The sequence below is a fragment of the Eleutherodactylus coqui genome, chromosome 3, assembly GCF_035609145.1.
Source record: "Eleutherodactylus coqui strain aEleCoq1 chromosome 3, aEleCoq1.hap1, whole genome shotgun sequence".
In the NCBI taxonomy this organism is placed as follows: domain Eukaryota; kingdom Metazoa; phylum Chordata; class Amphibia; order Anura; family Eleutherodactylidae; genus Eleutherodactylus; species Eleutherodactylus coqui.
Window position 1 is genome coordinate 55,189,242 of NC_089839.1, and position 27,198 is coordinate 55,216,439.

A 27,198-nucleotide genomic window follows, 5' to 3' on the forward strand; every position below is an offset into this window, starting at 1 on the left:
TGTGAAAAAAGTACAGTTTATTGAAATTTTTGCCAATATTTGCAATTTTAATAAATATACACAAGTTCTAACAGTCTATTTTTACCACCTAAATGAAGAACAACAAGGGGATGAAAAAACAATGTCCGAATCAATTGGATATGCAAAGCCTTTACAGAGTTGTGATATGTTAAGTGACACATGGGAGATTTCTAAAAGTTCGCTCCAGCACAAACAGGCTTGGCCACTAAGTGGTTAAATAGCTTAGTGTACAAACTTTGAAGCCACTGTAATGAGGGACAGTGAGCAGCACCACATGCAGCCTGATAATAATCTTCATCATATTCCTCCATCAGGTCCCGTTTATGTATTTCCATAGCATGTGATGGGCCATTACCAGCTCTAAGGATAAAAGAGCCATGATCTAAGGCTTTTGCACCAAAGTTTTGATTTGACATCAACAAGAGTTGATCCAAGATAAAGTAGAACACCCTTGCACCCACACCGTTTAGCCTGTGATCTTGGTTCAATTTGATCCCCCAATTTTGGCGGATCAAACTGGCTGAACTTAGTTTAGCAGCTGAAATCCAAAATGGCTGACTCAGCCAATAAGCTTTTCCTGAGTTATGAGCTTACATCAAGCAGTTGCTGATGTAGTAGCCATGTTTTTACTATTGCCATGAGAGCTGGCAAGATCACCTGACTACAGTCACCAATCACCATGTAGGATACACTTCTAGTTTCAACCTTCAATCAGATCAAGTGAAATTGGTTTTGCAAGTTTTAGATCAGGAAGTGTTGGCGCAGAACATTCCTTAAACCAAGGTCAAGAACTGATGAGTTTAAACCCAGATCAACAGGGTGGTTGGCGCAACCGGCCCTGGAGAATTTAAAGGGGTTGTCCAGGATTAGATCAACATGTCTGCTTTCTTCCAAACAGCGCCACCCTCGTCCAAAGGGTTATGTGTTGTATTGCAGCTCAGCTAAATTGTAGTGAATGGGAGCTAAGTTGCAGTACTCAACAACTCAGGGACAAGGGTGGCACCAAGGTGGGAAGAAAGCAGCCATGATCTTTTAAACCCTGGACAATCCCTTTAATCTACAGAGGTTGTAGACCCAAAACAAGACAAAGTTGGATAAACATCAAGTGTTTCCCACTAGTTATAGCATCATCATATACTGCAGCAGATTATTGAGAGTGCTTTACTTGCCCGTGTGGCGGGGACGCAGTGTTATGCCCCTTTCACACTTGTGCCAGGGCTCTAGGGCTCCCCCTTCTTCCCATTATAGATATCGCACTGGGGCCCAGCAGCTTCAGAGTACATCTCTCCATCACACATATTAGGACATCAGTGAGTCATTGCAGAGTGTGAAAAGCTAATGCAAGAACTGATATAACAGACGCCCTGTAGTTGTACAGCCCAGCACCTCGGGGGTTAGTGCAGACCTCTCAATGGGTATTACCTTGGTAAAGATGTAGACGTCTTCCCTGTATATTTAGTCAGCGATATAAGAGATCAATCGGTGGATCAATCAAATGCACTGGATTACACAATTTTACTCACATTAGAGGCTTGGAATTACGTAATCCACTCGCACACAGCAAAGCAAACTTGTATGGTACACAACACACACCTCAGGCTCTCAGTTCCTGATGCGGCATCTTCACGCCATCTCTCACTCTTCCACACTAGACCTCAGGCTTGCAGCCCTTTCAGCTTTGCTAAGCTGTCACTTTCCCCTGAGTAAGGTAGGAACTGCTCCTTTTATCTTATTTCATGCCACACCCATAGGTGTTTTCTTTCTGCAAGTATCAGAATGCCTGTCTAACACCATCTGCAGGCCATCCTGTACACTGCATTCCCATAATGTATGTGCACATGGGCTACTTCTGCTGCAAATTTTACACATTGGAAAATCTACAGTGAATCTTCACAGCCATCGGTGAGAATTTGCTGCAGATTTCATCCTTAAAATCCATAACGTATCAGCTCTGCTGCAGATTCCGTGAGGGAATTTCTACACCTCGTGGATGAGCTATTTTGAATCTCATCCACATGGCTTAAATAGTAAACACTGCGGAGTCACCATGTGGAAAATCTGCAACATTTATGGCCCATGCAACCACATCCTAAGGGTATGTTTCTATGTGGCAGAAATGCTGCAAAAAAATTTTGTGGGAAATTCTGCAGCATTTCTGCATACAAACCTGTGTCAAAATCCACACCGTGAATAGAACTTACTGATTTTAATGGGTGCGCTCACATGAGCATATTTTATCTGCACACTTTGCTCACTCAGAAAAAAAAAACAGCATGCTCTATTTTCCTGCACATTTGCACACCCAAAGTCCCGATAGAAGTCAATGGGGATGTGCAATTGTAATATGTTAAGATGTGTGAAACACTGCATAATTGTGTAAAAACAAAAACACAGACTAATTAGTAATTCAATCGGTGTGTCTTTGTTTGCTGTGTACAAATAAACATGCAACGTGGGTGCAAAAGTATAGAAAAATTATCAGATGAGCGCAAAAATGGCTTGCTCATGGTTCAAATATTTTGAGCTGAAGCACGCGCAAAAGCGCATTCACTTGTGTGAAGGAGCCCTTATACTGCAGATTAGTTGCAAATTTGCTGCAAATTTTCCCAATTGAGTTCAATGGAAATGTAAAAATCCACAATAAAGTCAAACTGTTGATATGCAGCAAAATCTGCAGGTAAGAGCTCAAAAAAGCGTGGATACAATTATAGGTCAGCTATACGCTGTTTTTTTTTTTTTACACTGGTATACAATTGACTTTTTTGAGAAAGGCAAACAAATCAGTTCTGGCATTGTATTTATGATATTGGTTCTAATATCTTATCTACCAATATAAAATCAATCTTCTACATATAAACATGTCTATACATGTTCTAGAATGTTCCTAAAGGCAGTGGATGACATCACAATGGTGAGATGACATCACAAGGCAGTTATGACATCACAAGGCAGTTATGACATCACAAGGCAGTTATGACATCACAAGGCAGTTATGACATCACAATGGCACAAGCCTTCTTATACAGATGCACGGGTCAGAATCCTTGCATTCACTTGCTGCAGCTAGCAGAGAATAAGTGAGAGCGTCAATCCATACGGATTTCTAGATTTTCTATATTTTCGCCTTTGTGATAAAATGAAGGCAAAAAAGAAGACCAACCATTTACAGGAAGAAGCTGATAAGATCGAGCACATTCCTGAAGAGAAGAACAATGGCCGTGATGGCCAGGACAAGCCAATTAAAGCTAAGAAACCAAGAAAGAACCGGTTCTTAGCATGCTTGCGAAAAACCTGGGCAAGGTTTACTGGGTGTATAAGGTGCAGCACTACCATTCAAAAGGAGAGAAGTGCGGAAGTACTCCCAACACCCAGTGGAATAATCATGGAGGAGGAACTCCCAACATCCAGCGGGATAATCATGGAGGAGGAACTCCAAAAACCCAGCGGGATAATTATGGGAGAGGAACTCCAAACACCCAGCAGGATAATCATGGAAGAGGAACTCCCAAGACCTATTGGTATTAATATGGAGAAGGAACTCCTAGAGCCCAGTGATACCAATATGGAGGAGGAACTCCCAGGATCCAGCATCAATATAGAGGACAGCAAAGGTAGGATACATGCAACTTCTCATATAAAAAAAAGATTATGGTTATAGTTACAGCCCCCATCCCACCCGTTTGTTACTGCCAAAAGGACCCCAATAATATAGGAAGTAACTGCAAGAGATATTGAGGGAGGGGACAAAGGGAAAGTGCAGTAAGGGAAGTGCTCGGGATTCTCTGGGTGTCATGATGAAAGTTGTAGTTTAACCTTTATAATGTAATGTATAATATGCTGCTGCAAAGGAAAAGTGGAAGAGCCACCCAAAACAATCCACCAGATTTCAGTTTTCACTTCAACAGTAAAAATGTGATCTGATTGGTTAATATGGGCAACTGCTCCATTTATCCTTTGTAAACTTTCTACAGTTAGTGAAGAGCAATTATGACATCATAGTAAATATGGAATGCTGCATACCAGCCTGGGATACAGTTATAAGCTAATATGCCTTGGTATAAAACAGCCCCAATATGCAAATGCACAGTTCTCTGCCAATGTGGGTGATGGGGGCACAGTAGAGCTTATTTCCCTGGGAAATGTAAAACCTGCCACCAGTTACGTGTTCTCCTCGTCTCTTCTGATGCCCGGCTTCCACCTAAGCCTTCAAAAACATTATGGATTACAAAATGGAATTCGCTGACCAGAACAAAGAACAAGGTTATAATTTCCCTTTAACCCTTTAATGACTCAGTCTATTTTGGTCTTAAGGACACAAATTTTTTTAGATTTTCATCTCCACTTTTCAAAAGCCATAATGTTTTTACTTTTCCATCAACATTTCTGTATGAGGACCTGTTGGCTGTTTTTATTTATAGGGTTTGCTGTGTGGGATAAAAGTGTTTACAATTTATAGTAGGGTTGTTATGGATGTGGTTATACCAAGCATAAGGCTTTTTAAATGAATTTCTTTAAACCAAAAAGGGAAAGTGCGCATAAAAAAATGTTATATTATTATTAACATGATGGTTTTGTAGAATTTGTTTTTCACAATTTATGTCCCTTTGGGGAATCTGAACCTGCAGTATAAGTGCTCAGATATTACACTGCATTACTTCTTTACTACAGTGTATTCTGGTTATTGATTTACATTGGCAGTCATAGCAGACTGGAAGTCACTGTTAGGCCTCCAGTTGCCATGGCAATTCATTGTCCCACTGCCTCAACATCACAGAGGACACTCCCTCGCTGTTAACTCCATGCATGCTGTAATCAATAGTGCAGCATAAGGCCTGTTGTCAGTCATAGCCAGCTCCCACTGCGGATGGCGTGGGATCAGCTTTTGAGCCAGCACCATCCATATGATGTAAATGTATGTAATTTCACGTGAACTCCTTCCCACCCAGGATGTACATATCCATCCTGCGGCAGTGAGCGGTTCAAGTTAAATCATCACCACTAGGACGACTCTTTTTAGATTGGATCACTACGTGTTTTGCTACTGGCACCTATGAAAATTAAATGTAATATGATGTACCAGCCATTAAGATTAATGGCCCTCCCCATAATTCTTGGACATTTGGGTCCCCTGGAGCATGAAATGTTCCTCGTGTGTGAGAGCCCCTCTATAATGTCCATGTGCCCTAATAGGCCATACAAAGCAATGGGTGAGGTCTTATTTTGGAAAGTTCTCTAAACATCCACTTTATTATTCCTTAGTTATATCTCATTTATCCTTCATTATGTATAAAGCAGGCTTCAGGTTTCCTGATTTGACTCCTTATCATATAACTATACATTTTTTCTTTATAGCCAACATGTCACCTGAAGAGCAGGGAAGAGAGATCGATGTAGAGGAAAACCAAAACATCGAGACCAACTATGAGGAGGCAGAACTGGTGAAAGACAGCTTTGTGGAACAGGAAATACAAGCACAATACCAACGTCTTAATGACCTGATCCACATCCTGGAAGATTTGTGCGCCCAGTGCAATGCTACTCAGTTGGAAATACGGGCAGAGTTTAATCACATTAACGACCAAATCCAGAGCCTCGAAGATCTGTACATCCAGCACTATAATGCAGAGGATGCACAGAGTGGAGAAGAAAAACTGGAAGATAATGAAGAAGTAAAGATAAAGGAAGTTGGAGAGAATGGAGAGAGCATAAGAGATAGCCAAAGAGCTTCTTATGAAATGCCAGGGCCCAGTAACATCAACAGTAGAGGTAGGATATCCGGAAGTAGCTGGGAATGTTCATGGGAATTGTTTATAATCCTTTCAAATGTTATAATCTTTAACCATAGAAACACATAGATCCGCACAAGAGCTGCAGACACAAAACAATATTTAGGTCTTTGTTTAGGATTTTGCACTTTAGTGAATATAATGTCAGTTTTATGTTCCGTGATCTGACTATATATGAATATGTGTTGCTGTGGGATAGCAATGAAGACTGTAATAATTCTTATACATATTAACATGTGTTCCTTTGTTTCCTATAAACAGACAATGAATCATCTAAAGGGAAGGAAAAGGACTGTAATAAAGGGGAAAATACAGGCATAAGCATCAACACAGAGAGAGAAGAGTGTAGATCTGAGCAGTCAAGCAGCAATGGCACTTCTCTAGACGCGGAGCTGCACAAATCTACCAACACCTCTCAGAGTTGCAGTAGCCATTATGAGGAACCCATACCAAGCAACAACTGTATGGAGAAACCCGAACAACCTGGCGAGGTAACACCTGCCACGGTACCCCTAACGTTACAGTCTTTTATATTCCATCGGACACTTGGAGAAGGAGCCTTTGGAAAAGTCTATTTGGCAAGAGACATCATCCGCAATGAATGTGTTGCCGTTAAAATTACAAACAAACAGGAGTTCACGAGTCGTACGCTCAATTTCAGAGAGTGCAATATCTTAAAACGAACCCACATGAGCCCTCACCTGATTCACGGCCTGGCCGCCTTCCACACAGCAGAATGTGTCTATTATGTGATGGAATTGGCCACCAGAGGGGACCTGTTAACGTTTATGCGTAAGAACCGTCCTCTTGATCACCCCACAATACAATTTATCACATCCGAAGTGATTTGTGGCACACAGTTCCTGCACATGAAAGGTTTCATACACCGGGACCTCAAACCAGATAACATCCTTCTGTGTGCAGACGGCCATGTCAAAATAGCAGACTTTGGTATTGCTGCAAGGATGGATGCAAATGGAAGGATCAAAGGACGGTGTATAGGTACATTACAGTATATGGCCCCAGAAGTGGTGAGGTGCCAGGAATACGGACAAGGGGTAGACTATTTTGCCATAGGTGTAATACTGTATCAGATGTACACATATAAGGTTCCTTTCAAAGGAAAAAATACCAATGCCACTAAGCTTGCCATCCTCGAATATACTCCGCACTACCCAGAGTCACTGACTCCTGACACTCTGAGCATCTTACAAGGACTGCTGCATAAAGATCAGCACCAGCGGCTAGGAGTAGAAGGAGACGTGAGGAAACATCCATATTTTTCCAACATCAATTGGGAAGATGTAGAAGCCAGGAGATTCATACCACCGGCAATCATGACAGCGGCTTCTGTTAAACAGAATATAAAGCGAACTCTACGCTATAAGGAAAAACGGAACAAAATAAGCGCTGAAGAGCAGAAAATCTTCGAAGGAATCAGCTTTTTGTGTCCGGAGTGGTCTCATCAATATCATCTTATTGACACCATTGACACCATCGAGACCAAATCTTGGATGGCCAACTTGTTTGACAGGAGGCCATTCAGGAGGAAAGAAAACTAAGTGCTCAACTTAGTGGTATATAGGATTTTCCTATATACCAGACGCATATATCTATATTACGCTCAAACAATCAAGTTGAATCACACAACCCAAACAACCAATCAGGTTGAATCACACAACTCAAACAACCAAACAGGTTGCTGGAATTCTGAATCAGAACCAATGAGGTTGCTGGAATTGCTCCATAGTACTGAGCTTCAGCGTAATATAGATATATGCATACCAGACTTCACAACACCATTGAACATCCACCACTTAACATTCAGGTAGATTCGAGCTTCAACAACCCAGGGACTCATTCCGATCGCCATATTTGGGGTCAGGGAGGAATTTTCTCCCCTAACATGAGGACAAACCAACAATCCTCAGGGGTTTTTGCCTCCCTCTGGGACAACATAGCAAGGAATTACAGGTTGAAATTGAAGAACTTCTTTCGACCTTACTTGCTATGTAACCATCTGGACGTCTCATCTACAATGTGGTGACGATGATAAAAGGAAGCTGCTAATGAAGAAAGCAGCTCCACCACCCATCGGACTTGACGGAAGGAAGCAGCTAAGATTGCAAAGCGCTCCTTCACCCCCCGGACTTGACAAACAGAGGGCCCAAAGGCTGAACGAGGCATGTTATAGGAATCCAGGAAAGTGTCACCTATGTGTGATCTTCACCTGCATTTCGAAAAATAACACAAGAGTAAGCCGATGTTGTAGGAATCCAGGAAAGCGTCACCTATGTGTGATCTTCACCTGCATTTCGAAAAATAACACAACAGTAAGCCAATGTTGTAGGAATCCAGGAAAGCGTCACCTATGTGTGATCTTCACCTGTATTTCGAAAAACAACACAAAAGTAAGCCGAGGCCTGAAGAGCGGAATGACCATCATCTGCTCCTTTCCACTTACTGCATGATGGGAACATCTTTAACATCTTTCATTCATTAATAATAAATATATATTACCATCTATAGAGAATCTCTCTTCATTATTCCCCCATACAGAGGGGTGGTGCGTATATGATATAGTACACTATTTCAGGAAGCACGTACCTGCTTTCTGAATATTAAATCTGCACTGCTGATGGGCCGCATGGCTCGCCATTGGACATGCGCAGGACTTTTTTTTTTTTTTTTAATCTCCAGCTTTTCCTGTGGAATCTGTCTGCAATGTCAATTGCGGACAGACCGCAGGTCAGACAGCTTACATTGACTTCAACGGAAGCCATGTGTGCAGGAACCACAGGAAAATGGAGCAATTTTTATCCGCATGAAGAATCATTTTTCCATAGCATGCTATGGAGGGTTATTGCTGCAGAACCCGGAGGTGGACCCCTACTCTGGATTCCACAGCAAAAATCCACCAATGTGCATGAGGTCTAATTCTTAAGGTATTGTTTTAGAATATTTAGTGAACTTGCGTGTCAGTGAGCTACAAACACTTACATGTGTAACTTATACAAGCTGTACATGTATAATTATATACAGGAGATACCCAGGTTATACCAGCATGCTCAATATCTCTATATATAGGAGATGTATAACTTATACCAACTGTACATATATAATTATATACAGGAGACACCCAGGTTATACCAGCATGCTGCATATCACTTTATACAGGATGTATAACTTATACCAGCTGTACATATCTAATTATATACAGGAAATACCCAAGTTATACCAGCATGTTCCATAAAACTACTAACAACCACTTGCCTGTATGTATGTGTGTGAGTGATTCTTATGCTCCACCCGTGGTAACATCATCGCTCTGCCCCCTGGTCATGCCATCAAAGGTCCTACAACATATATAAAACACAAAGTCTGACTAACAGAAGAACAACACAGTTAGGGCTCTTGGAAGGGGAGCACAAAAAAAATGAGATTACAAATAAACCATTATTATCTCAAAAGACACAACTCAGCGATCCTGACAGAACACACTGACCTACCGTCACCACAGAGATTCGGTGGGCTAAAGGACCTGTGGTGATGTCACTGCTGTAGGAGAAGCCAAGCTGTGTGTGTGTGATGTGTGGGGATCATAATGTATGTACCATGCAGCAGAGCCGAGTGGCGCATTGCGCCACCAGAAACACTGGTACTATAATTTCTAACAACTCGACAGTCCTGACAGAACACACTGACCTACCTACACCACAGAGATCCGGTGGGCTGAAGGATCCGTAGTGATGTCACTGCTGTGGGAGGAGCCAAGATGTGTTTGTCTTGTGTGGTAATCAAGCGACTGTGTGTGTGATGTGCCACCAGAAACACTGGGACTATAATCTATATATATAAAATTGAATGTATGTCTGTCTGCGTGCGTGCGTGCGTGTCTGCGTGCGTGTCTGTTTGTCCTTTATGCGCTACTACACCATTCATCCGATCGCCATGAAACTTTGGGAAGTTGTTGAGTACACTCCTGGGAAGATTATAGGCATAGTACAAATATCCTACGATAAATGGCGCGCGAGCGTCGTCGAAAGTTACGCCCCCCCCCCCCACGTAGATCGAGTAAGTAAGCCACCTGCTATTGTGATGTCATCACTGATGTCATCAACATCGGACGCCCTTGAACATGCCCCAACATGTTCTATAAAGCTGCATTGTGATGTCATTAAGGCTGTATTATGACACGTACAGCTTGGAACCACTAGAGCACGCCAGCCAATTACCATTGGAGTTGGAAGTGGGTAAACAAGTACTAGGATATCTTCCTAAGAAGCCACAGCAGCCGGATAAATTGTATGTTCCACCCAACGGCTATTTTATTCAGCCCGCAAGGGGGAAGCAGCGGCCTACAAAATCTAATTCTCTCATTTCCTGATGTCATAGATAGATAGATAGATAGATAGATAGATAGATAGATAGATAGATAGATAGATAGATAGATAGATAGATAGATAGATAGATAGATAGACTGTATGCAATAACCCAGATAGATAGATAGATAGATAGATAGATAGATAGATAGATAGATAGATTGTATGCAATGACACGTACAGCTTGAAACCATAAATACTAGAGCACGCCAGCCATTTACAGTCAGTCTCCATTGGAGTTGGAAGTGGGCAAACATGTACTAGGCCAGTGATGGCGAACCTTTTAGGGACCGAGTGCCCAAACTACAACCCAAAACCCACTTATGTATCGCAAAGTGCCAACACGTCAGGGGGCGGGGCTTATCACAACGTATGATTTTACCCCCGTCGTTCTAAAAAGGACAAGGCTGTTTCAGAATAGACCGGGTGCAGATTCTGACTGCTTTTTGGACGCGGAAATACTGCAGAATGTCCTCAGCGGAGATTTCTGTGGAAAATTCTGCAGCATTTCCGCATCTAAAAAGCAGTCAAAATCTGCACCCGGTCTATTCTGAAAGAGCCCTGCCCATTTCTGCCACATGTACACATACCCCAGCGGTAATAGTGACACCTTCACCCCAGCGATAACAGTGACATCCCACAGCAGTAATAATAGTGACACTCCCCCCATCTATATATATAAAATTGAATGTATGTCTGTCTGCGTGCGTGCGTGCGTGTCTGCGTGCGTGTCTGTTTGTCCTTTATGCGCTACTACACCATTCATCCGATCGCCATGAAACTTTGGGAAGTTGTTGAGTACACTCCTGGGAAGATTATAGGCATAGTACAAATATCCTACGATAAATGGCGCGCGAGCGTCGTCGAAAGTTACGCCCCCCCCCCCACGTAGATCGAGTAAGTAAGCCACCTGCTATTGTGATGTCATCACTGATGTCATCAACATCGGACGCCCTTGAACATGCCCCAACATGTTCTATAAAGCTGCATTGTGATGTCATTAAGGCTGTATTATGACACGTACAGCTTGGAACCACTAGAGCACGCCAGCCAATTACCATTGGAGTTGGAAGTGGGTAAACAAGTACTAGGATATCTTCCTAAGAAGCCACAGCAGCCGGATAAATTGTATGTTCCACCCAACGGCTATTTTATTCAGCCCGCAAGGGGGAAGCAGCGGCCTACAAAATCTAATTCTCTCATTTCCTGATGTCATAGATAGATAGATAGATAGATAGATAGATAGATAGATAGATAGATAGATAGATAGACTGTATGCAATAACCCAGATAGATAGATAGATAGATAGATAGATAGATAGATTGTATGCAATGACACGTACAGCTTGAAACCATAAATACTAGAGCACGCCAGCCATTTACAGTCAGTCTCCATTGGAGTTGGAAGTGGGCAAACATGTACTAGGCCAGTGATGGCGAACCTTTTAGGGACCGAGTGCCCAAACTACAACCCAAAACCCACTTATGTATCGCAAAGTGCCAACACGTCAGGGGGCGGGGCTTATCACAACGTATGATTTTACCCCCGTCGTTCTAAAAAGGACAAGGCTGTTTCAGAATAGACCGGGTGCAGATTCTGACTGCTTTTTGGACGCGGAAATACTGCAGAATGTCCTCAGCGGAGATTTCTGTGGAAAATTCTGCAGCATTTCCGCATCTAAAAAGCAGTCAAAATCTGCACCCGGTCTATTCTGAAAGAGCCCTGCCCATTTCTGCCACATGTACACATACCCCAGCGGTAATAGTGACACCTTCACCCCAGCGATAACAGTGACATCCCACAGCAGTAATAATAGTGACACTCCCCCCATTAGTAATAAGAGTGACATACCCCAGCGGTCCCCCAGCAGTAATAATGCCCGCTCCCCCCCCCCCCAGCGGTTCCCCCAGCAGTCATAATACCCCCCCCCAGTGGTCCACCAGCAGTCACAATGCCACCCCCAGCTGTCCGCCAGCAATAATAATGCCCCCCTCCCCCCAAGCGGTTCCCCCAGCAGACATAATGGCTCCCCCCCCAGCGGTTCTCCTGGCAGTCATCATGCCCCCCTTCCCCCACAGAGATTTTCTTGGCAGTCACCATGCCCCCCCTCCCCCCAACGATTCTCCCAGCAGTCATGCCTCCGCTCCCCCGCCAGCGATTCTCCCAGCAGTCAGAATGTCTCCCACCCAGCGGCCTACAAAACCTCAGTGGTCGCTGCTGCCGTCATCTATATATATAAAAACGAATGTATGTATGTATGTCTGTCTTCGCAGCAACGCGCGACGGGTACGCTAGTTAGTAATAAGAGTGACATACCCCAGCGGTCCCCCAGCAGTAATAATGCCCGCTCCCCCCCCCCCAGCGGTTCCCCCAGCAGTCATAATACCCCCCCCCCAGTGGTCCACCAGCAGTCACAATGCCACCCCCAGCTGTCCGCCAGCAATAATAATGCCCCCCTCCCCCCAAGCGGTTCCCCCAGCAGACATAATGGCTCCCCCCCCAGCGGTTCTCCTGGCAGTCATCATGCCCCCCTTCCCCCACAGAGATTTTCTTGGCAGTCACCATGCCCCCCCTCCCCCCAACGATTCTCCCAGCAGTCATGCCTCCGCTCCCCCGCCAGCGATTCTCCCAGCAGTCAGAATGTCTCCCACCCAGCGGCCTACAAAACCTCAGTGGTCGCTGCTGCCGTCATCTATATATATAAAAACGAATGTATGTATGTATGTCTGTCTTCGCAGCAACGCGCGACGGGTACGCTAGTGTACTAATAATTACTAGTCACTATATATAGTAGATGTATAACTTATACCAGCTATACATATATAATTATATACAGCAGATACCCAGGTTATACCAGCATGGTCTATATCACTATATACAGGGGATGTATAGCTTATATCAGCTGTACATATATAATTATATACAGGAGACACCCAGGTTATACCAGCATGGTATATATCACTATATACAGAAGATGTATAACTTATATCAACTATACATATATAATTATATATAGGAGACACCCAGGTTACACCAGCATGGTCGATATCACTATATACAGGGGATGTATAACTTATACCAGCTATAAATATGTAATTTTTTCATGGCATTCGATGTGCAGGTTAAATAATTTACTAACTTTTTTTCTTGGTCATTACAAATGCAGCGATACCGCGTGTGATTAATAAATATATATTTCTTTACATAGTAAAGGGGGATAGGTGGAGTTCTGATGTTTTTTTATTTTACTATTTCTTTTTAAACTGTTTAAACATTTTATTTTGGTCCCACTAGGGGACCTGAGTATAGCCATGTGTTATTATTCCTCTAATACACTTCCAGTGGCTGAGCCTCATAGACCACCATAGCTGGCAGACATGGAGGCCATATTCAAGCATGGCTTATTTATCCAGCATGGTGAACATCATCAGAAAAAAAACAATGCAGCATTGTACTTTTTAAGTCACCCTGTCTCCAAGAGGAAAATTAATAAAAAACTATCAAAAAGTCACATTAAAGGGGTGGTCTCGCGAAACCAAGTGGGGTTATACACTTCTGTATGGCCATATTAATGCACTTTGTAATGTACATTGTGCATTAAATATGAGCCATACAGAAGTTATTCCACTTACCTGCTCCGTTGCTAGCGTCCTCGTCTCCATGGTTCCGTCTAAATTCGCTGGCAGCTTGCTTTTTTAGACGCGCTTGCGCAGTCCGGTCTTCTCCATTCAGCACGAGCCGCTTCAGTGTGCTCCCCGCTACAGCTCTTCTGCGCATGCGCAGACGAGCTGTCACTGCTCGGGAGCGCGCTGAAGCGGCCATTCTGCACCATCCTCTGTTAGAGGAAGGTGCAGAAACTGGAGCTGCCCAGCGGAGAAGACCAGCCCAGCCCAGCCCAGCAGCCCCGAGAAGCCTCCCAGGTAAGTGATGGGTCGGGGGGGGGGCTGCCGCTGCGCCGGGGGGGCTGCCGCTGCGCCGGGGGAGCTAGCGCTAGGCCGGGGGGGCTGTCGCTGCGATGGGGGGGGCTGTCGCTGCGCCGGGGGAGCTAGCGCTGGGGAGCCGGGGGCTAGCGCCGGTTACCTGCTGTCTGGTCGGCGGCTGCGGGGCGTCTGGTCGGCGGCTGCGATGCGTCCGGTTGCCATGGAGACACAGCTGGCGGCGTCTCGGGAGCGCGCACGTCGGGCTGCAGCGAGCGACTGGGAAAGAGCCGGCGGCCATCTTGAGGAAACTTTTATAACTTGCTGAAACGCTGGAACGGTAAATACGAACCAGCTAGAAATGTCATTTACAGGGGGGCTTAGTAATGTATGTTTAATGGGGGGGACTGGGCAAAAAAAAAAATTAACTGCTTCCTCGAGACATCTCCTTTAACTCCAACGTGATTCCAATAGTAACTACAGGACTTCTGCAAAAAATGACCCCCACACAACTATCTGCAGTGAAAGTAAAATAGTTCTGTCTGTGAGAAGATGGCGTCCGATGCGTTGGAGGTGTTCAGTTATACGCGGCATGTAGAGAAGCACGGAGAACCCTTCTAGGGCCTGGAGCATTAAGGAAGATGCTTGACGAGAAGACCATCAACTTTAACCCGGAAGACACAAAGAATCAGAGTAAAGCCCAACTGATGAATGATAATACAGTCAGTAGGTAAATAAAGCGTCGAGGGGCCGGGTGGTCTCCGCTCTCTAGGGAACACCATAGCGGACATCCATCACCATCAGCAACAAAACCCCCATGGCTCGTACTCACAGATTGTTGGAAAGGGTTTCAGATCTCATCTCCAATATTCCTGATTGGGGCTACTTGATGCTGAAAACACCCGTCAGCTCCAGAGAGCCCCTCACATGTGTGATACAGGGCGTCACTGTCCCTACAAGGGCTCCCATGTCTATGCTGGGGACACTATGGGGGTCACTATTACTACCGGGCCCACTATAGGGGTCGTTATTACGACTGGGGACACCATGGGGTGCCATTACTACCCAGGCCACTATAGGGGTCGTTATTACTACTGGGGACACCATGGGGTGCTATTACTACCGGGGCCACTATAGGGGTCATTATTACTACTGGGGACACCATGGGGTGCTATTACTACTAGGCACACTATGGAGGTGCAATTACTACTGGGGACACTATTACTACTAAGAAACTAAAAAGTCACCCGCACGGCTTACAAGATGACATGCAACAAAACATGCAACTGTTATACACCAAAACACTGAATGCCTTCAGTAAATCTGCCCAGTTGCACCCAGATGTGCCCATTTTACCAGCTACGCCATGTGTGAGCGAGACCTCAGTGCTGTGGGAGGAGATACATACCTACACCCATCATCTTCAAGTCATTGAGCTCAACTGACACAAGATGGCCCCGGGTTAGAACTCTGGACATTCCGTAGCAATAGTGATGTCATATGAGGTCTATGATGTCATTTGTCATGTGCTGTCTCCATAATAGCCAGTGTTCTTGTGTATCAAGTTAAGAGCATTAACCCCTTAGTGACGCAACCTGTTTTGGGCTTAAGGGCACGGTTCAGATTTTACTTGATATGGGGATCACTATTACAACTGGGGACTACTATGGGGATCACTACTACTACTTGGGCCACTATGGGGTCTCTATTACTACTGCGGCCATGAAGGGGAATCAACAGCTACTGTAGGACACGTATATAAGCTATTGTTCTCAGTTACCAGCCACGTCAAGTTTGGGAGAAGAGTGTTGTTTATGTTAAAGAGTGATATGGATGTATAAATGACCCTGCAACATACTCACTACTTCATGTCACATATCTCCACTGCGGAGTGATCCGCCCTAAGTGGGGGTACAGATATCAGAGGATTCTCTTGTACCAACTACGGGGTAAAGGGGTTCTTCTATCGCCTCTCCACAGGCTAGTTGATAAAAATCTGATTAGTGGGGGTCTCATCGCTGAAGCCCCCACTCATCCCGAGAACAGTGGTGGCAGGTCCCTCGCTCCTCCTCCCTGCGGCTCGCTACACCCACAGGCCCAGCGTCACTTCCTTCAACTTCAAGGGGGCAGACAGAATTAGCAGAGTACAAAGCCTTGGCCATCTCCGGGAGTCCCAATGAAGATGACTGTAGCAGCACCACACCTGTGTGACTGCTGCCCTATTCATCACTGTGGGTGGGGGGGGGAAGTGGGGGCGGCAGATGAGAAGCAGGGAACATAAGACCCCCAGTCTCAAGAACGATGAGCCCCCTACTAATCAGTCTGTTATTCTATATACACGTGATAGAAGTCACGCTTGGCACAACCACTTTAACAAGTTGCCAACTTCCCTTTGTGTCGGCCGTTTTCACCCAGACGACCAGATCATGCAATTTTGCCACAATGCGATAGTGTGAGAGAAAGCCTGTATATAAAGCCGATGCTTTCCAATGGGTTCCTTCACATTCGCGATGTTTTCTCTGATGCCATCTTGCGATTTTTTGTTTTGTTTTGGAGCCCATCAAACTGGTATCGACCACTTGTTCGTCAGTCCATATGTGCTGTCTGAGTTACCTGCACAGCCCGACAGCACCTATTATGTCAGTTACCGGCTCTTAGCTCCGCCCCCTGATCACGACAGTGACGTCATCACAGGTCCTTTATCCTCCTTGTGCACTGAATGAGGGATTATGGGTGGACTACATCCCCCACAAAGCCCCACGGCCTCAGTTGCTATGGATACAGCAGTACTCAGTCTGGCGGTTTGCAGCTGGTGTGGAGACTCCCTACCCCAAAAACTAAGCCCTAGCTGCACTGCAAATAAAAAAAAAAAGAGTGATGCTTATCTAGCAGGCTCGGTCCAGGTCCTCCAATCAATGCAGTGCTGGATGAACCAATCACAGCATCACTTCCTGGAGGTGGGGTTTATGAATCCAGCAACCAGGAAGTGATCTTCTGTGGCTGTGAACTGCAGGACCCCCAGCGGAGCTCTGGAGAGCAGCGGGACCCGGATGAGCCTTTTAGAGAAATACTTTTTTTTTTTCTGGAGTGCAGGTAGGGCTTAGTTTCGAGGTACGACTAAACCTTCTTGCGATTTTATCTCGGCAAGCAGCGATGCAATGCGCGATTTTACAAAGTCACGGGGATAAAGCTGCGATATCACCGTGGCGATATTGTTGTCACCCGTGTGAAAGAGGCTTAAATAAATACAACCCAGCAGTGGTGTCAGTAAGAAAAAACATAAAATAAAAAACTTGCCTAAAGTGATAAGTCCCGTCTCGCTGCCCAAATCCGCTTCCAGGAACGACGCAGATCCCGGTCTCCTCCAGCAACCGCATGCAGTAAAACATGTCAGGGGCCGTCTGCAACTCCTGTGGGGACAAACGAAAACGCAGCCTTGTTTTAGATTTAACCCCGTCTGCAAAGAATCCAGGAACGGCAACAGAATGGAGGGGAATTAAAAGCCCGTCGGCCATATAACAATCCCCTATACATTAACAACGTGGCTTGGTGCTGCAACAGGCAAAAGTGTCTTAAAGGGTTGTTCCAGGACTAAATTGCTGATGAGCCGTTTCCAGGATAAGTCATAGTTGACTGGCAAGGTCCAGCGCTCAGAGATCCCTGCCAATCAGCTGATTGCAGAGGCTGCTGTGTTAGGGGGTCTACTCCACCCTATTGTCACATTGATCAATCCCATGGCCTGAGAGTAGATCAGTCTCATGCAAGTGAGTGGAACGGAGGTGCTGTACCAAGCACAGCCACTATACAATGACCAGTGCTGTGTCTGGTATGAACTGATGTGACGCTGGCGTGCACCCGAGTGCCATTGTCAGTACAATCAGCTAATATCAGGGATCCCAAGTGGGGGACCCCACCAATCAACTAGTGATGACTGATCATCACTAGTTTAGTCCTGGAAACCCACTTTAACCCCTTAACGCTACAGGATGTACAGTTACATCCTGCAGGTTTGGGGAAATGCATGAAGAGAGGTCGTGGGTCGATCCCGCTCCATACAACGCAGGTGCCGGCTGTTTCTTACAGCTGAAACCCGCCCGCAACAGCTCTGATACGCAGCGCTGCTCATCAGAGCTGTTTACCCTTTAAATGTTGCAGTCCGTTCTGACAGTGGCATTTAAATGCTCTGATCGATGTTTGGGGGTCTCACACTGCGCCCAGCAATGAGATCACGGGAGCGTTTCCTGGAGGAATTCTTCTGAAAGCCACCAGGGCTACCATTGCACATTGCCTATCAGGCCATGCTTGTGATGTGGCTTGATAGATTGCCTGTCAGATCAGACCTGCTATGGCATTACACCATACCGCAGGAGCGATCAAACCTCAAACCATCGCAAGTTCTTGTCCCCTCTGGGGACTAAAAAAAAAGACTGTACAAATTAGTTTTAAAAACACTTTTATTAAAAAAAAGTAATAAAAGTTAAAAAAAAAAAAAAAAAAACCCTTTTGCCATATTTATAATAAAAGGATCAGAAGTGCACTTTTTTGATTACCTTATCTCCAAGAAAAAATATAAAAAGCGATCAAAAAGTTGATGGCAGGAGAAGATAATTAAATTAAATATCTTCAGGGTTAAAAAAAAAAAAAAAAACGCAAAAAAAAAAACACACACTATATATATTTGGTGTCTAAGTATTTGTACTGACCCACAGAAAAAAGTTATCATGTTTTTGTTGCAGTGTGCACGCCAAAGATGGTGGAATTAAGTTTTTTTTTCCCATTTCACTTCATTTAGAATTTTTAAAAACTTTTTCAGTAGATTTTACGGTACATTTTATAGTACCGGTGAAAGATACAGCTCGTCCCACAGAAAACAACAATCCCTCAGACAGCTGCGGCGATGGATAAATAAACAGTTATGATTTTTTTAAAAAGTGCGGAAGAAAAAGCGAAAATGGGGAAAAAACAGGGCCGCATCCTTAAGGGGTATTCCCATCTTATAAAGTGGTGGCATATTGTCGCCTGGCTGGGAACACTGCTGTCCATAAAAGGGGACACAGCACTACATCAGCACTGGGTTCCCTTCATTCCATGGATTGATGCAGATCCCAGATGCCCACCCATCATACTGATCCCATATCCTGGGGATACAGCATTACTTTATAAGATGGAAATAACCATTTATTGTCTGGGAATAATCATGACAGGAAACAAGATTTTCTTTTGCGCAATTCCTGCTATAAGCACCAGGTGGCGCTCTGCAGCCATTCATCTTTCTGGATGTGAAAGAGAAGCGTAGAAGATACATTACTGCACACTGACCTCAGCCTCAGCGTAGAGGAATAAAGATTCGGGGGAAGGCGTACATCGCCCCCTGCAGGGGATTACACTGAATGCCAGGAACCTGGTTGAACAATTCCTCCGTTAGCCGAGCCTTGTGAGCCAGAGAGGAGAGAACAGCTTCCTTCTCCTGCAAGGACATTACATGGTCGGGGGTCTTCACAGAACGGCCGACACTTGCGTAGACTCCCGTGGGGGCTGCAGCGGACATACCTGGATGAACTGCTGATTGGACTCCTCGTCGGGCTTTGGGGGGGGGGGTTCACCACCACATCCATGGCTGCCTGGCCGGACACCGGAGGACACAGGCGCACGGAGAGCATCTTCACCAGCTGGGCCTGGATGTCGGGGTGCAGGTTCAGCACCTCCATGCACCCCCCACGGTAGCCACACCTGAAACACACAGGGGGTCGCTGTAACAGGGTCAGAGAAGAAGCATGGAGTTTGCAGGTCCTTTACGGTTTCTTTTCTAGACCCCCCCCTCTATTAATTAAAGAATGGTTGGATCTGCTGGTTGCTAATTAATATGAATGACGGATATAAGTGATACACGGGGTCACCATCTTAAGGAGTTCCCCCACATTGCAGGAGCTCGACCCTCCGCCACTTACTCTCCCATGTAACCTTTGGAGGTGGAGTGGAACGAGGCGAGCTCCACGGTGCCGCTGTATTCTGGACCCATCTCATGCAGGACTTTCTTGAAGGAATGGAACTGGCAGTCCTCAGAATAGACGTTATCCTGATAGACCTGCAAATACACAACGAAGACCAATGAGTGGCCAGCAGCGGTTGGAGAGGCTCCGCCCCCACAGATTAGTTAGGCCCACAGCGTTCCATTGGCTATAATGCATTGCTTAACCCCTTAAGGACGCAGACATTTCTCCTCCAATCCCCACTTCCCCATAAATTTTTGGTTTCTCTTCCTCACTTTCAAAACATCATGACCTTTCTACGTTTCGGGCGACACCGCTATCTGAGGGCTTGCTGCGGGGAAAGTTGTATTTCCCAATGGGACCATATAATGCAGTGAAAGCCTTTTAAAAATTTCTAAGTGCAGCAAAATGGCGAAAACTTAATTCCGCAATCTTTTGGGAGCGGGGCGGAGGGGGGGGGGGGGGTCTTGTGTTTACAGCGACAAAAGCATCATGACAACTTCATTCTGCGGATCAGCCGCTAGGATTGTGAGGACACCAGACTGATTTTGTTTTCTTTCCCCTGACCAGCATAACAGGCTGGCCTTTCTGTCACCGGGGTTGTGCGAGGGTCCGTGTTTTGCGGGACGCAGTGTAGTTTCTACCGGCACCATTGGAGTATGTACAACATTTTATTCACTTAAAAAAAAAAAAAAAATTCTTGAAGATGGGGTAACCAAAAACGTGCAATTCTGTCTTTGTGTACTTTTTTTCTGATGAAGTTGACCGTTCCGGAATAAATGATGCATTATTCTAACGGACTGGACTTTTATGGATGCGGCAAATAGCAAATACACTTCGATTTTCATTATAAATGCAGAAAAAAGTTTTTAAACTTTAATATACTTTTTTAAATTTTTTTTTATTTAAGGGGACTGGAACTTGTGACCGTTCTATTGCTTACACCATGTACTGCAATACTTCAATATGTCTGCCACAGGCCTTAATAGGCAGAAACACATTACAACCCTGGGGTCTTCAGAAGGCTCCCAATTGCCACGATACCTGGGAAAGCCCCTCGCTATCTAATCCTGGGGCAGAGTGGGGTACTCAAGACCCCTGAATGTCAAACTAAACATTTAAATGTCATAGGGAAAATTGACAGCGGCATTTAAAGGGTTAACTGCTGCGATTGGGGTGAACACTGATCAATGTTGTGGTGACCCGGTGTTGGCCGTGTATGAACCGATCCTGCTACATACAAACCCTGTGCACCTAGGACATACATATACATCCTGTAGTACTAAGGGGGGTAGAGGCCCTTTTACATGGTTATCGGACCTACAACCAGCCGGCCGGGTGAAAGCGCCAAAGATGAGCCAATCAGTGAGCAAACATGGATTGGTCAGCTGATCGGCTGTACATCGCCACGTGTGACGAGTGACATATACAGCTGACCAAAACTGTTCTTACCTCATCGGCCAGAAGGAACAGCCCCTCCTCCCAGGCAAAGTGGATGACTTCTTCTATGCAGCGCCGGCTCTGCACCTGCCCTATACGAGGGGGAGAGGACGGTGAGCTCCAATAACACCATATATACCCCGGAGCCTATATACCCCCCTTACTCACCGGTGGGGTTCCCAGGGTTTATAATACACAGCACCTTGGGGTTGGAGTATTCCTTGGCCCGGTACAAGGCCTTCCGCAACATCCAGAGCCCAGCAGTGCTCCTCGTCCAGGTAGTAGTTCACCTGCACGGCGTTCAGCTCAGATATGGCTGCCGAGTATAAGGGATACTGAGGGATGGGGATCATGACCCCCGTCCGGGCCGTCCCCTCCCCAGATACCAGGATCTTCAGGATGCTCTGAAACACAAAGACCACTCGGTGTTCGGGTTTGCTGATAAATCCCCCCAACTTCTCAGCCATCCCTGGACATTTTAAACCCTACTGGCTACAAAGCTGCCCTTAGACCTTTCATGGCCGCCAGTCGTCGGACCAACAGCTCCCCCACCAAACGCATGAGCGCTCACTTGTATTACAGGGGTGCAGCGGCGTCCTGGTGGTAACTTATCTCCACCGAGGACAAAGGGAGCGGACATTGTATACAAGGAGTCCCCCACCCAACATCATCTATTGGGGTAAAGTTAGGAACCCCCAGACGCATCCAACAGCGCCCGCTCCTGCTAAAACTGGTGGGTTCGGATTCTCCCCTAATACATGCAGTGGGCATCAGCTACTTGCATGCAAACAATATTTCTGCCCGATTTTCAGTCCACAATGGATATCCACATGCTGACCGATGCAAGCTGCTGGGCACAACGTCTTAGTAGTCTGCGTAGAATTAGCCTTAAAGGGCTTGTCCATCCTAATAAAATAGGAGATAGCCTGTTAATGGGCATTACCAGGGTCATGTGACCTGAAGAATGTGGCGTTTAAAGGGACCCTCCAGATTTAGGACAAAGTTCTGCCAGATAGTCATAGCCATTTTCTGACTACCGAATGCACACTGGGCACTGCCCTCCAATTGGCCAATACTGATCATGCCAGCAAGTCAGGTAAATCAGAGAGAAGGTCCAGTGTATTAGTAGTCTAAAGGCCCATTTACACGGAGCGATGATCACTCCAAATTAGCTCAAACGATATTTCAAGTGATCATCTTTGCAGAACTCTAAGTAGCTAATTAGCTACTTAAGAGTAAAGCTGGGTTTACATGGGACGAATGTCGGGAAAACGATGCCTGACACTCGTCCCTGTGTGTCCTCGCTCCAGTGCTGCTGCATGGGTGCTAGTATCGCTGGTTCGCTCACAGAGCGGCCAGTAGGAGGACGGGGCAGCTGCAGGAGATTTCTCTCCTCGCTCTCCCCCGCCCCTCTCCAATGACATAACATAGCGGCTGTTCAGTACGGAACGGCTGCTATATACACTGAACAATGAGCGATCAGCTCATTGGCCATCGTTTATGCATAGCGGCCATTCAGAACTGAACAACCACTATGTTATGTCAATGAAGAGGGGTGGGGGAGAGAAATCTCCTGCAGCCTCCCAGCTGAAAGCTAACGATACAAGCTCCTGTGCGGGTGCACGGCAGCTAGTAAGTGCGGGGATGAGTATCGGGCATCGTTTGCCCAACACTCGTCCCATCTAAAAGGGCCTTAATGCAGGCGGAACAGGATACTGCCGCGATGTCTCCGAGAACAATGCAGCCGTTTTGTATATGCAAACAGCTGCATTGTTCTCGGTACTTTCAGCTGATGTCCCGCTAAGAACTGAAGAATTGAAAATCGTAACATGTTAATTGTATCGCCGTTTCCGATGCGGGTTCTCTTCTCTCTATGGGTAGAGATTTCCGCAGCGGAATACAAATGCCGCGGGTTTTGAAGAAGCCTGCGGAAATCTCGTGGAATTCCTATGCACTTCCGCTGCAGACATTCTTCAAGATTTCCGTCCCATGGGAACCCAACCTAAGAGATACCCGGAGACTCAAAAGACCCTTTGATATGAAAATCAGTGTAAATGAGGAGCATTTTGCTCACTGATTCCATAGACTGTGTCCAGAGCGGCAGCCAAACCCCGGACCCTCCATCTATAATCCCCAGCAGTGAGATACCCTACACTACATAGTAGTTGTACCCCGGCCCTTAGAGTGGGCAACTACCAGATGTAAAAAAGTTCACTCAAATGACACTTGTCCAGCGGAAACACGAGATCCGACAGGCTAGTAAGCGAGAAACCACTCATCAGTTGTTGGTCGCGTCAGCTCCGTAAAATGAAGCAACTAGTAAGCGGTTTCTCGCTCCCTGGAACAGGCAGTCTGTACTCTTTGAGCGGCTGCCTGTTCAGTGACTGGATGCGGCCAGCCGGAAGAGATCTCCAACACGCTCCGCTCTGAGCGACCATCGATCCTATATGAACGCACAAGGGTGATAAGTATCTGACAGTTTCCCCTAAAATGTACGCACTCAACAGTCATCCCATGTAAAGCCCCCCTTGCAACGCAGCACCTCTCACTTGCCTCCATTTATATGACCCAGTCGGTCGGCAGAACTTACAGCGATGCCATCACTGGCTCCAGTGGTGAGATAGATATTGTCTGGGTCCGCAGGAATGCCTCCGTCCCGCCGCTCGATATACCGAGCGACATCTTCCCGGATACAGGAGACCCCCTGGCTGGCGATGTAGGAGCCTGGAAATGAGAATAAGACTATTTGGGCCGAGAGTCACACAGGTCAGCTTGACATAAATCTGATCTGGGGCAATGCCAGTAATGGCTACTAATCGCTCGTATGGGGGAAGGGAGTGTGTGTGCACCAAACCGAATTCTGCAGGAAACAGACAGCTCCGTTCACGCCGCAGTGGCCTATTTTGGTATTGCAGGCCAAATTCTTAATGAAATGAATGGCTTGTAATACCAAGCTTGACCACTGCAGTGAGAACAGAGCTGTCTACTTCCTGCAGAACGCAGCTCAATACAGCAGCCCACTAGCCCAGCAAACAGCTGATGAGCGGGGGTCTTCGGTAACAGCCCCTCTAGTACTGATGAGCTATCCTGAGGACAGGCATCAAGTGCTTAGAACTGAACAACCCTTTACGGCTTTGCTTTATTTTTTTAAGCAGAACACTAAAAACTCGGAAAACCGTAAATGAAGAGAAATGGAGTAATTCTCTGCGCCAATGTCTTGGACTCGGCGTCACTCACCGAGGCTCTGTCCTCTGCACGACTGCAGGATGCGCCTGGCCCGGTCTTTGGCATCTGGTGGGAAGCGAGGGCTATCTAACAGGTCGGGATACGTGCAAAGAGCAACCACCTGCGGTAAGACGACAAGCATACAGGGAGACGTTGGCACCGAGGGTCAGCAGCGTACAACGGGCGCCACTTACCTGCCGCAGGAACGTGATTGGCTGCTGTCCCATGGCATGAGCGTCGCCGATCTTCGTCTTAATGACCTCGCTGAACGGCTTCTTGATTCCCTGGAGAGAGAGAACAAGATCAGTCAACTCAACCACTGTTCATCCTGAGCCTCCTGGTTCACGAATAGAATGCAAGCAGCACAGAACTACTGACACAGGAAGCCCTGTAGGCGAGATGAACCTCTACATAAGTTGGATCACTCCCCCCTACGGCCACAGTAATAGGAGTCACATGCTGTATAAACCCCCCCACCCCCTCCCCACGCCGTGTATCCGGTAGCGGCAGGGACGAGGGCTCGGCTGTTGCCATGGTAACTGTATTCCATACAAAGAGCCCATTGTGGAGATTTCCAGAAATATTCAATATTTCTCAGCTCTAAAAATAAATAGTCTCAAAATGTTGACATTTCAGACGGCGTCGGGAACGGTCGCCACCGCCATCGCCATCCGCAGCCTTTATGCTTAGCTTTACTATTTCTTAATTTTGCCCAAATTTATCAAAAACTGTAATATTATTTGCGCTCTCGGTCACCCATCTTACAGATGTGACGATACCAAACTTGGCTTTTTAAAAAAAAGTTAAAACACAAAAGTAAATGTGCGCAAGGTTTTTTTTTTTTCACTATTTATTTTTTATTCCCTTTTTTGTGGCCCTGTAGGGGACTTGAACCGGTGACTCTATGATCACTGTAATACATTGATCGATGCATGCAAGGGGTTAACAGCAGGGATCGGTGTTCCCACTGAGGCCGATGCCTGCTGTGGTTGGCGCAGGCTCAGCTTCTCGGCCGCACCATCCATTGGACCTACCCATACGCCCGTACGTGGGACCGCCTCCTTGGGGCGGGGTTAGATCCGTCGCCGCGCAGGAATGGAGGCCTTTCCAACAGACAACCCCCCCATGTGTTGTTCCCAGGGTGGACTCCGCCCAGCGGCGCCACGGAATCCGCTTTGCTTCCGCGCGTGGATGTTATATCGCTGTGCAGCCGCGGCGCAGAATCCCATTAAACGTAGTCAGATGTAAATTTGCGCAAATTCCGCTACAAAAAAATCCGCGGTGCGAACCGACCGACAGATGGCAGCGGCAGAAACAGGCGGCTCCATTATCAGCGCCGCTCGTCTTCATTCTTATGGCGCCGATGATCACAGGGATGATACTTGTGCGCAGGGGGAGAGCAGCGGCGCCGCCGATGATGTAATTGTCACCCGCAGCGCCGGAAAGAGAAGACGATCAGCGAGGAGATTCAGCTTCCATCCGGAATGAGCAGCAGAAGGACTACAACCCCCAGCAGACGCTCCCTGCCATGTGATGGCCTTAATCATGGACTTTGTGATTACAACTCCCAGCATGATGGCTCTAGTTCTCCCCCCCCTAGACATGCTGGGACTTGTAGTCCTATCCCCCTCAACACTTGCTTGGACTTGTAGTTCTCCTCCAGCCCAATAGGCATGCTGAGACTTGTAGTTCTCTCCGTCCCGAGCATGCTGGGACTTGCAGTCCTCCCCCCACTCCATGGGCATGCTGGGACTTGCAGTCCTCCCCCCACTCCATGGGCATGCTGGGACTTGTAGTCCTCTCCGTCCCCTGGGCATGCTGGGACTTGTAGTCCTCTCGCCCCCCGGGCATGCTGGGACTTGTAGTGCTCCTCACCTGCTGCAGCTCCCTCTCTATCTCCCCGGCTTTCAGCACAATGGCTCCCCGCACCGCGTACTCCACCGCCCGGACCTGCGGGTTCATGGACTGCAGAGTGAGGATCCTGTCCCGGGAGCGGCCGGGGCCTCCGCGGCGGAGCTGCTGCACCTGCGGAGACCGCGGAACAGGTCCCGAAGCGCGGAGCGGAGCCGCATGTCACCGGCACGGACTACAACTCCGCAGTGTCCGCAGCGCCCTCTAGTGGTAATACGTAAAAACTACAGAGACTGGTGGAAGCCAGAGGCGTTGTCTCTAATAACCAATCAGAGCCCGGCTGCTAAGGCGTGCCGTGATCGTTGCTATGGGCAACCACCCATAACAAATGTCACGTGATCACATGGCAGGACACATTTGGGGTCCCTTATTAGAGGGGCTGTTTGGGGGCCTAAAGAAAAAGCTTCTAAAGATGTAAAGTGCAAAACACAATGGGGAAAGAACTCGGAATGACAGCCAATCACAGAGGAGCTTCCATCCTTCAAGGCAGAATGTGAAATGAATGCTGCGCTGTGATTGGTTGCCC

At 46.6% G+C, this 27,198-nt stretch overlaps 1 pseudogene; it reads right to left on the bottom strand.

Annotated features, from left to right (window-relative positions):
* LOC136620680 (alanine aminotransferase 2-like) lies at positions 1 to 26,834 on the bottom strand (annotated as a pseudogene).
* Between the last annotated feature and the right edge of the window lie 364 nt (positions 26,835 to 27,198).